At 42.5% G+C, this 9,320-nt stretch overlaps 1 protein-coding gene across 5 annotated transcripts in view; it reads right to left on the reverse strand.

Annotated features, from left to right (window-relative positions):
- SLC45A1 (solute carrier family 45 member 1) overlaps positions 1-9,320 on the reverse strand; it is a 52,827-nt gene that overhangs the window by 36,015 nt on the left and 7,492 nt on the right. The window contains exon 1 of one of the 5 annotated variants that reach the window (XM_050322628.1): positions 620-772. The exons of the other annotated variants lie outside the window; for them this stretch is intronic. The gene's annotated coding sequence lies outside the window, so the exon portion shown is untranslated. Of the gene's footprint in view, positions 1-619; positions 773-9,320 lie in introns of those variants that run through there. 5 annotated transcript variants of the gene reach the window in all.

The raw sequence follows: 9,320 nt of genomic DNA on the forward strand, positions 1-9,320 counted from the left end.
TCCATGAAAAGGCAGTGTCTCCCCAACTGAGCACATAATACAAGCACATCTGTGATGCTGGCTACATTCCTACTAGATCCTGTCAATGACACTGGGGCAATGTGTGCCCCAATCACTAGTGCTCCTGATCTGTGCTCCTCTGTGTTTACATACATCTATCAATTAAAACAGATGCATTCTGCACTGAATATTTATCCAGCTAACCTTCACCTGAAGATAATTTGAGTGTCTAAGTCAAGCAGTCTAGTCTTATGCTTCCTGTAGACGGTTTGTGTCCGCAGAATTAATTTCCAATCCCTCATGAAATCCACCGAATTACAAATAGTACTTTTCCAATTATGTAGCCTTCACTGGCTTAGACAGTCCTTCTGTAAAAAGGCAAACTTCAAAACCTACCATCTTGAGAGATGTTTCTGAAAGCTGCTCCTTCAAGTAGGACACACAGTGGGTTAACAGCAGAAGCTGAAGCTGCTTCTACTACTGCTTCAAAACCACAAATATTAGCAAAGAACTGTTAATTCTACCCCAGCTTCTTTCTTTCCAATTATTCTTCCTACTCAGCTCCAGTTCCAAACCGTATGTAGAATTCAAGGTATACTGCAGACAGCAAATGACTTACCCCTTGCACTTTGAAATGGAGAAGCATCATCTTCCTCCTTCACATCATGGTTAGTCTGCCAAAAGCAGAAAAGCCCTCTCTGGATCCAAGAATACTCCTATTTTCTTCTCCATACAAAACATAATGAGATTTTAAACTTCTAATTCCTAAAAAATTAACTCAAAATTGCAAGCAGCTTTCATAAAAGATGCCTGGCAGAAAATACCTTAGTATTTGATGAATTCGAACATAATCATGCATTTACTTATTTTAAAGCTAAATACTTGAAAGTTGACAAGACCAGGATGCAAAGCAAGCTGGGCTGTTTTGCTCACCAGCTCCAGTAAGCCCAGCGAGTTACCTTCTCAACAACACAGGCACAGATCTCTTAGATCTGGCATAGAAATAAAAGGAATTAGCATGTTCAATCAAGAAAAAGAACCTCCTGTTATCTATGCAGCTGGGAAATTGTGCATATTTGGACAGCAGACCTGGATTAATGCTTCTCTAGCTTCTACAATTTATAAAGTTACATCAGAGTGGTCAAGAAGCTTAAATAAAAAAAGAACAAATATTAATGGGTAAAAATCTCAGATTCTTATCCTACTGAACAAAAGCACCCTCACTGGAGCACTGCACGTGCTCTTTAAGACAGGCAGTGACATCTTGGCTGAAACATCAGTGGTTCTCAACATCCTCTCAGTCACATGAGTGAAGCTACAGCTTCTAAAAAGCGCTAATATCTCGTGTTTGCAACAAGGCTGTGGGAGCAGACTAACAAGGGAGAAGGGCAAATAGCTGACTTAGGAATTCCCCTCTGATCGGTACACACTAGTCCATTTCCATCATCACCTGCTCAGACAGGACAACGCTAGGGTCTCCATCACTGATCATCTCCAGTTTTTGCTTTGTGTTTGTGTAAATCTATTTCTCTTCCTCAGCAGCAGCTTTGTGGACTTCCATCTTCTTATCCTTAAGGATGCAGACAGTTAGCCTGACAGTGTTTCAGCTTCCTAACAATCAGCTCAGGATCTTTGCACTGCTGGTCCTTTATGGGCATGAATGCAACTTAGGAAGCATTGGAGGAGGCAAATATTAGAAGTACACCTTGCCATGTCAACTTTTAACAAAACAACAGATGACACATTAACCTCACACTGATTACTGCTTACAGAACTTCTCCATTTCCTTAGTCTCTTGGCTCGGTAAGCAGCAGAAATGGTTTGTCACCAGAACCACTAGTGGTTCAGTAAGCGTTCCAGCTTTCCCTCTCGGCATTCCAAGCAGAGGAATCAGCCACAAAGGGTTTTTTTCCTTTTCTTCTGATTAACACACTCAGACACAAGTTTGCACATGGCAAGCACTGCACATATTTTGGTATGATAACAAACACCTGGTAAGCAGAGGCTGGAGTGACGGAAATCACCTTACTGGTTCAATGGAAGACTAACTACAGAAGAGTCCACGAGGTAAAGACATTCCTAAAATTTAACACATTAATCACAGCAAGGGAAAGCTGCAAAGTAAATCTGAACTGCCTGCTGTGACAACTCCAGAGGTTTTGTGCTGAGCCCAATGAAAATAACTGCTCTCACTTCCTAACAGCACTACAAGGAATAATGGCAGTAATCGCATAAGAACAGAAAGAGGTAGTCTCTCCATTGCTAGTAGCAACACAGGAGTAGATATTCTGGACCAAAAAAAAAAGATCCATCTATTTCTGCGTCTTGCCTAAAGGAGGTCTCAATACCAACTTCCTTAAAGAAGGATGTAAAAAAAAAAAAAAAAAGCCTACAGGTAATAGGTAATATAAATGTTTATGTTAGAATTCAGCAAATGCTAAGTTGTTTTTATTCCTCACAGAGAGAGAGCTAACCTGGCTATCAAACTTCCTTTGTGCAATTCCCCATCACTTTCAGCCAAAAAGGCCAACACCCACTGTATTTTAAGTGATTCCCCTGGCTTCAATGCCCCTCTCTGATCTGGAAGAATCACCACCACCACTTACACCAGAGCCTCTTAACAGTCCAACTCCCACTTCATAACCTGGGCCAATGTCCGAGGTAGTAGTTTTACCACTGGGAAAAATTAATCTTTCAGCAAGGACAATCAACAGGTGACCACAGGAGAGCACTGCTGGTGAGACAGGATCAGTCATAACTGGAAATTTCAGTACTTACGAAATTCTCTACCATGAGTTTTAGTCAACAGCTTCTTTCCACTACAGGTAATATATACAAGCTGCCCTCCTAAACAGAAAGGCTTACCTGTACTGAAGGAAATTTCTCTAACTACTTATAATGGTGCTTTAAGTACACAGTACTGCAAGAGCCTAGCCAAATGGAAAGTAAGAATTGCGAATCACAGGTAGCATGAGACTGGAGTAATCCTTTGCAAAAGACTGTGGGCACACTGCTCAGCACTCCTACCAACACAAAGCACCTATGGACTGTCCCTTCTGATAGAACTAGAATGAGTGAGGGTCCTCAGAAGGCTGGCAGTGCCCTGGAACCCACCGAAGCCAAACTTGCAGCAGCCTTGAAGAATTCCCATGGCATGATCTCTCCCACTCAGTTAAACACAGATGAAGTACAACTGCATTTTCCCTGTTTCCACAGAAAAGCAGCACTGAAGGTGACACCTAGACTCAGCTTTTCTGTCTTTTTTATTTTGCAGTCTAGTTTCTTCAGAGACAGCAGCCAGATCTAATATACTTAAGGAGTAGCCTCTTTTGAATCCCATCCAACCTGAAATACCGGCTTTGTTGGCCAGAGGCCCAGGTGAGGTTGTAACTGTGACACTACGTGCAGTATTGTGGCTTAACCTTTTCCCTCCCAGATTGCCAGAATGCATTTCAGCTCTTTTGACATCTTAGCAACAAAGATCACTTCATATGCAGCTTTTGATTTCACTTTCCATTTGAGCATGCCTAATGCACTGCTCTGCAGCAACTACAACCAGACCAGTTCTTTCCAAACTCTGAGTCAGATGCTGGGCTGTGTCTTGCAAGCACTCAGTCTCCCCAGCATCCCCAGAGCCAGAGGCTGCTGTACCAAGAGCCTGCAACCTGTGTCGGGAGGGGCTCAGCAGCACTCTCACCTTTGGCCAACTGCTCCCTCTGTTCCACCCTTACTGACTCAACCTCAAACAACAGCCAAGTGAACAATGTCCTTTTCTCTTCAACTGTTTGTCCAAATAAGAGTCTACAGGCTTACACACACACAGAATCCAGTCTGTTTGAACAGACTTATTTTCAGACAAGAGAATCCTGCAACTTCGGGGTAACTTGAGATGTTTATAAACATTTCTTCAGCCATGCCACAGCTAGTTGACTTAAAAAAATAAAAGTTAAACTAAGTGTTCAAACAAATTCCTGGGACACATTATCAGCAGCTGGGTCTGGCAGTTGGGAAACTCATTGTCTTTAAACACAGCAGCTGTTCAGGAGTTTCTTATTTGTTTCTCAGTTTCTCAGTTCCTTATTTGGGAAGACATTTTCTTCCCATATTTGGGAAGAAATTTTAAGAGGGCTTCATCTGCCATGAAAAAAACCCTTACAATAATACATACAATTCCTCATGCTAGCATTTTTAAAAGGGAATTTTTGGAAAGGTAAACATTGTGTTGGTTTTAAGTATCATAGAAGCAAACAATGCACATGTATTCTAAGTAGGGTCACATCTGGAAAAATGGAATTTGAGCAGCCTGGACAAAGGTGCTCCTAAAGCCTTCTGTTTTCCTGTGCTTAGAGCAAATTGGATTGTATGACAATTTACAGTGGGAGAGAACTCAGGGGGTCTCTAGTCCAACATCCTTCTCCAGGAAGGATCACCAGCTATTAGGTCAGACCAAGTTACTCAGGGCTTGATTCAGTCTGGTCTTGAGACCCTCCAAGCTGCTCAGGGACTGCACAACCACTCTGAGCTGCTGGACTGCTTCACTGTGAGGAAGTCCCCGCCTTTACACACACCTAGCTGCTGATGATAAAATGGTCTCTTCAACCACAGAAGTTCTTCTGACAATTTCCTCCTTTAGTTTTCTAACTTTCATAGTGGCACACTCATCTTCTCAAACTCCTGCTCTCATCTGACTCCTGCTTGCCTCCTCATTCCTTTTGCTTGCCCTTGACTTCTCACCTTCAACACAGCATGCCCTACGCTTCAAACAGCTTTGTGCCTTTCATTCCAAAGCATTCCCCGGGGCCTCACAAAAAATCTCTCATAAGCAGACACCATGAACAGCAAATACCTTGCTTTCAGCACCTGCCCTGGAGACTACGAGACACAGCAGTGCAGATGAAGTCACAATTTCTACTGTGAGACAGTACTACCATGACTCCCGTGACACGTGCTAAATTCTGCAGAACGTTGGGCAGATGGCAGATGTACTCCAGCTGTGTAAGCCATCCCTGAAGGAACTCCCAGTGAATTCATAGTAATGTGAGGAAAGTCCTGACAGACTGCTTCCCCACCCAAGGGGAAAAGGATTTCAACAACAAAAAAGATCATAGACTGGGATATCCCAGCTACCTACAGCAGTCAAGTCTTACTTCAGGTGACTCAGAGTTACTCAGATATCAGGACAAACTATCAAGTCAACCCTTTCACTCTGACATCAAGAAATAGTGACTCTCGTGACACTTCTTCCTGCTCACTTGCCAAATAACCTTGTTGATATCTTCTTTATAAAATAAATGCAAGCTACCAGAACCTGATGTACAAGCAAGCTGCTCCAGCTTCTCTCAAGTACGGATAGCAATGGAACAGTTGCAGTAATTTCCAAGAAACTGTAAATTCAAGTTATTAAATGCGCTAAACATAATTTTTAGGGCATAGAATATTCTTAGGCATCTCCATTTTAAAACAAGCAAAGTGGTTTCTGAAAATGCCATATAGCAAAACTACCTGGAGAATCACAGCGTCCTGGAGCTCTGAGGTAAGATGCAAAGCCCTACTCCATAGTCTGACCCAGCCACCTGGTACTGAAGTGAATTACAGACCAATACAGGTGGAGACTTCTGCTACCCATGCAACATCAGAGAGTCATAGGGAAAGCTTAAAATAAGCTCACTTAACTAGGCTGAGTCTAATTTGTCCTAACAATGCATGGCAATTTCAAATCATTTATTGAAAGGCACTAGGAGATGTGTCAGGTACCACCAGCAATTCCTTAGCAAGCAAACGGGTAGGGAAGGCACTATCCCTGGGACACTTGCCAATTTTATTCTTCCAGAGCACCCTACACTAGGGTTGCCTACTCAAAAACCAGTTTAACCCTACCTGGCAATGTGTTCTAATGTTCTACTATAAATTTTGTTTTACAACAAATATGATTTGTTTCATATAATACAGAACACCTTACTCAATTCCATACCTGTGTAACGCTTCCAACAGAAGCCACTAGCAAACGTGGAAGTAAAACACATTAGAAATGGGGCAGAAAAACCTTCACCTTTTGTCCATCATCTGTTAGGGATTCAGCAGATGGCTCTAGTGATCTGTCACAGATAATAAGCTGATGGTTGGCTTCCATGCTCCAGGCCCTCTTCCTTCTCCCCCTTCCTCAGACACAGAGACACAGGCCACGCTGGACCAGTCCCTCAGAGCCACTGTGAGCTCAACCTGCCCTGAAGGGGCACCTTTGTTGGTGACTTCACTGAAACACACACCGCTTAAAGCCATGCGTTCCTTAGACTGTGTGTTCGGTTTAAAATAACCCCTAATCAACTCATTTTAAGAACCTCCAAGCCTTAAATCATAAAGCTTATCCTCCACCAACTCCTGGAAGGAAAACTAAAAAGTTTGAAAACATCTGACTTGCTGACTGTTGAAATCTGCTAGACATGGTCCCGCTCAGCACTTGAGAAGCCCTGGTGCCCCACCCCAGCAGAGGGAACAGCATCCTAACACACTGTACTTCAAAGTAATCAGCTGGTTGCTCCCACTAGCACAAGCATATACTTTTATGCTTGAAGGAGTTGAACAAAAAAGTAAATAAATTAATTTTCTTTCCTTCTAACCAATAACACAGTAATTACAAACAAGCAACAGCTGTTGCCATTTCTCAGAGAAATTTCCGTAAAAGGAAAACTGTACATCAAAACTATCAGTGTACATCAACTTGATAGGAACTGTGTTAACATTTTAAAGTCAATACATTGACTACTCTACATTGCAGAGGAAGTAACTGCTATAGCCTCAGCTTGCTTTTGGAAGCAGACGAGCTTCAGTGCAGATAACACATGCTAATGCCTCTGTGGAAAATCAACGTAAGCCAGGCCTATGCAATGCTGAACTGAGAACTAGCAGTTACAACTCATAAAAGAGACAGCCAAGTCATGCCCAACAGCGCTACATCAGTGGCTCAAATTGGTGCAGCAACCAAAAACAGACAACAAAAAGTAGAAGGATACAGTGGGTCTGGTCTCTGCACCAAGGCCAATGCAGAGAGAAAGGTAACTATAACAATGAAAATAGCTCGTGAGGAGAGACCAACAGGGCTGCGATTTCCATCAGGAGCAGACAAAGGGTACAGAAAACTGGAAGGATTATGAGTCAGGTTAACAAAACTCATAAAGGCGTTAAACAAGCTCAGTGTGCAGCTCTCACCATGCGTAATTTGCCAGACCTTGTAATTGGAGAAGCAGGGGCTCCTGTAGAAAATAGCAGCAAATTGGGTTAGAGCAGATAAAAGAAAACACTTCTTTACACTGTGAGCAGGAAACTCACAGATCCTGCAACCACCACCAGCAGCTGTGGAGGGAGCTATACTCATCAGGTTCAAAATGGGACCAGACAAATGCATGGAAAAACTGATCTGTAACCAGAAAATACAGGACCAGGAAGGGACAGCTGTGGCTCCTGAGGGAGCACAGGAAGACCAGACCACAAGCAACTAGGCTTGCAAGCTTTCCTAAAAGTAAACTTTCTTATTGCTCCCACAGGAGTTTGATTACTGGTCTAGATGGACCGTTGGTCTGACCCATAAGGGCATTTCTCATGCTACGTTTATTCCCAGACACAAATCTCTTGGCTTTCATTGGATTCTGTGAATCTCATATTCAGAACTTCAGTTAGTGCACCGTCTCCATATTCAAGCGCACACACAAGATTCAGAACGGATGTTACTTTCATTACATATCTTTCTGGATTATCTTTCTTTTCCACTGAAATGTGGGCTGCCTTTTGGGAGCCAGCCAGCTGACTTAGGAGACAATGCTGCTGAACTGCTGTCAGCTGCTGCACTGGAACACAATACCATCTGACAGACAAGAAAAACAATTCTTAACATACTGATCACAACTGTGCCAGAGTTAGAATCAGCATTAGTTGTGTATGTTAGGCAAGTAAATAAGTAAATACCTGCATATACAGGGAGCAGCTTGGGAAAAAGACAAAATAATATATTTACAGAGTAATGCGCCACCAGCCCTCCGCATGTGAGCATTTCCATGTGTGATGCTTATTTTCAAAGTCATAAAAAGAGTATTTAAGAGAAATCATTAACCCATCAGCAAAAATCCGTCCTCTGTGTAAGCCTAAAGTTCTCCATCAATATACAGACAGCATCTTTCCCCACTAGAGTGTGGAAAAGTGAAGTAACTTGGAAAAAAGGCCTGTATTACTAGAAATCATTTAATAGCAAAAAATTCATGGAGGCCTTACTTTGAAACTATTGGTTCCAACAAGACCAGAATACCTGGGAAATCACACCAGAATTAGAAAGTGCCTGCATGCCAAGTCTGAAATTGAGTCACATACCTTTCCTTCCTCAAAAGACTATTTTGATAGCAGATTTGGTTCAGCTTATTTACAGGTTTACAGGTAATTTTTTAACTTGTCAAAACATATGCCAAGCATGTGTGCAGCAGCCAGGTAACTTATAATTTAAGTAATTTCTGAAAACAACATGCAGAAACAAACATTTAATACAGATGATTATCACTTATACTTTGATTTTGGCTTCATACTACTATCTTTGCATCACTATATTTAATTACACTCCACATTTCCTTCATGATTCATCATTGCACAACAAACCTGATAGCCACTTTATGGGTGTGTTGCAGGTTTGCACAATTAACTGAGTCTATTGAACTGGAAATGACGATTTGTATTAACTGAAAAGATCATGTGGCTGCATAGTTTGTGGGTGTTGGTTTATTAGAATGGAAAGTGCCAATTAGAGAAGGAGAAAACAAAGACAAACTCATTACATTTTAAAGAGAAGTACCTGTGACTTCCTGGAAATGCTAAAGTTTATCAGGGATGGGATTCCCAGGTGCTAAATTACAAAGAAAATTATTTTTCCTGTGTTCACAAGCACGTAGGAATGGCAAAGGAGGAAGCACAGGCAACGGAGAGAGAACAAACACACAGCAATCCAGGAACAGGACAAGAGAGGAGTTTCCATGCCAAGGCCACCTCCCCTGTCACTGCCACCTCCCAGCCCTTGCCCAGCAAAGTCTGCAGCTGCTGTGGGCTGCACGAGTAGGTCACACAAGCTGCAGCAGGGACTCACTGGGGACTCTGTGCTCTGCCCTGAGCCCAGGAACACACTCAGCAGATCCCAGGATTTAGGGTTTGGGCCATGTCCCAGGCCACGCAGGTGCAGCCTCACCACCTAGACCTTGCCTCACTGCTCTCCCTGCAGAGCTATTTCCAGCCATGCAACAGAAATACTTTTCTTCTCTCCATATTTTAAGCTCAACTGCAAATTCAGT

The sequence above is a fragment of the Myiozetetes cayanensis genome, unplaced genomic scaffold (genome assembly GCF_022539395.1).
Source record: "Myiozetetes cayanensis isolate MyiCay16 unplaced genomic scaffold, myiCay2020 scf28, whole genome shotgun sequence".
In the NCBI taxonomy this organism is placed as follows: domain Eukaryota; kingdom Metazoa; phylum Chordata; class Aves; order Passeriformes; family Tyrannidae; genus Myiozetetes; species Myiozetetes cayanensis.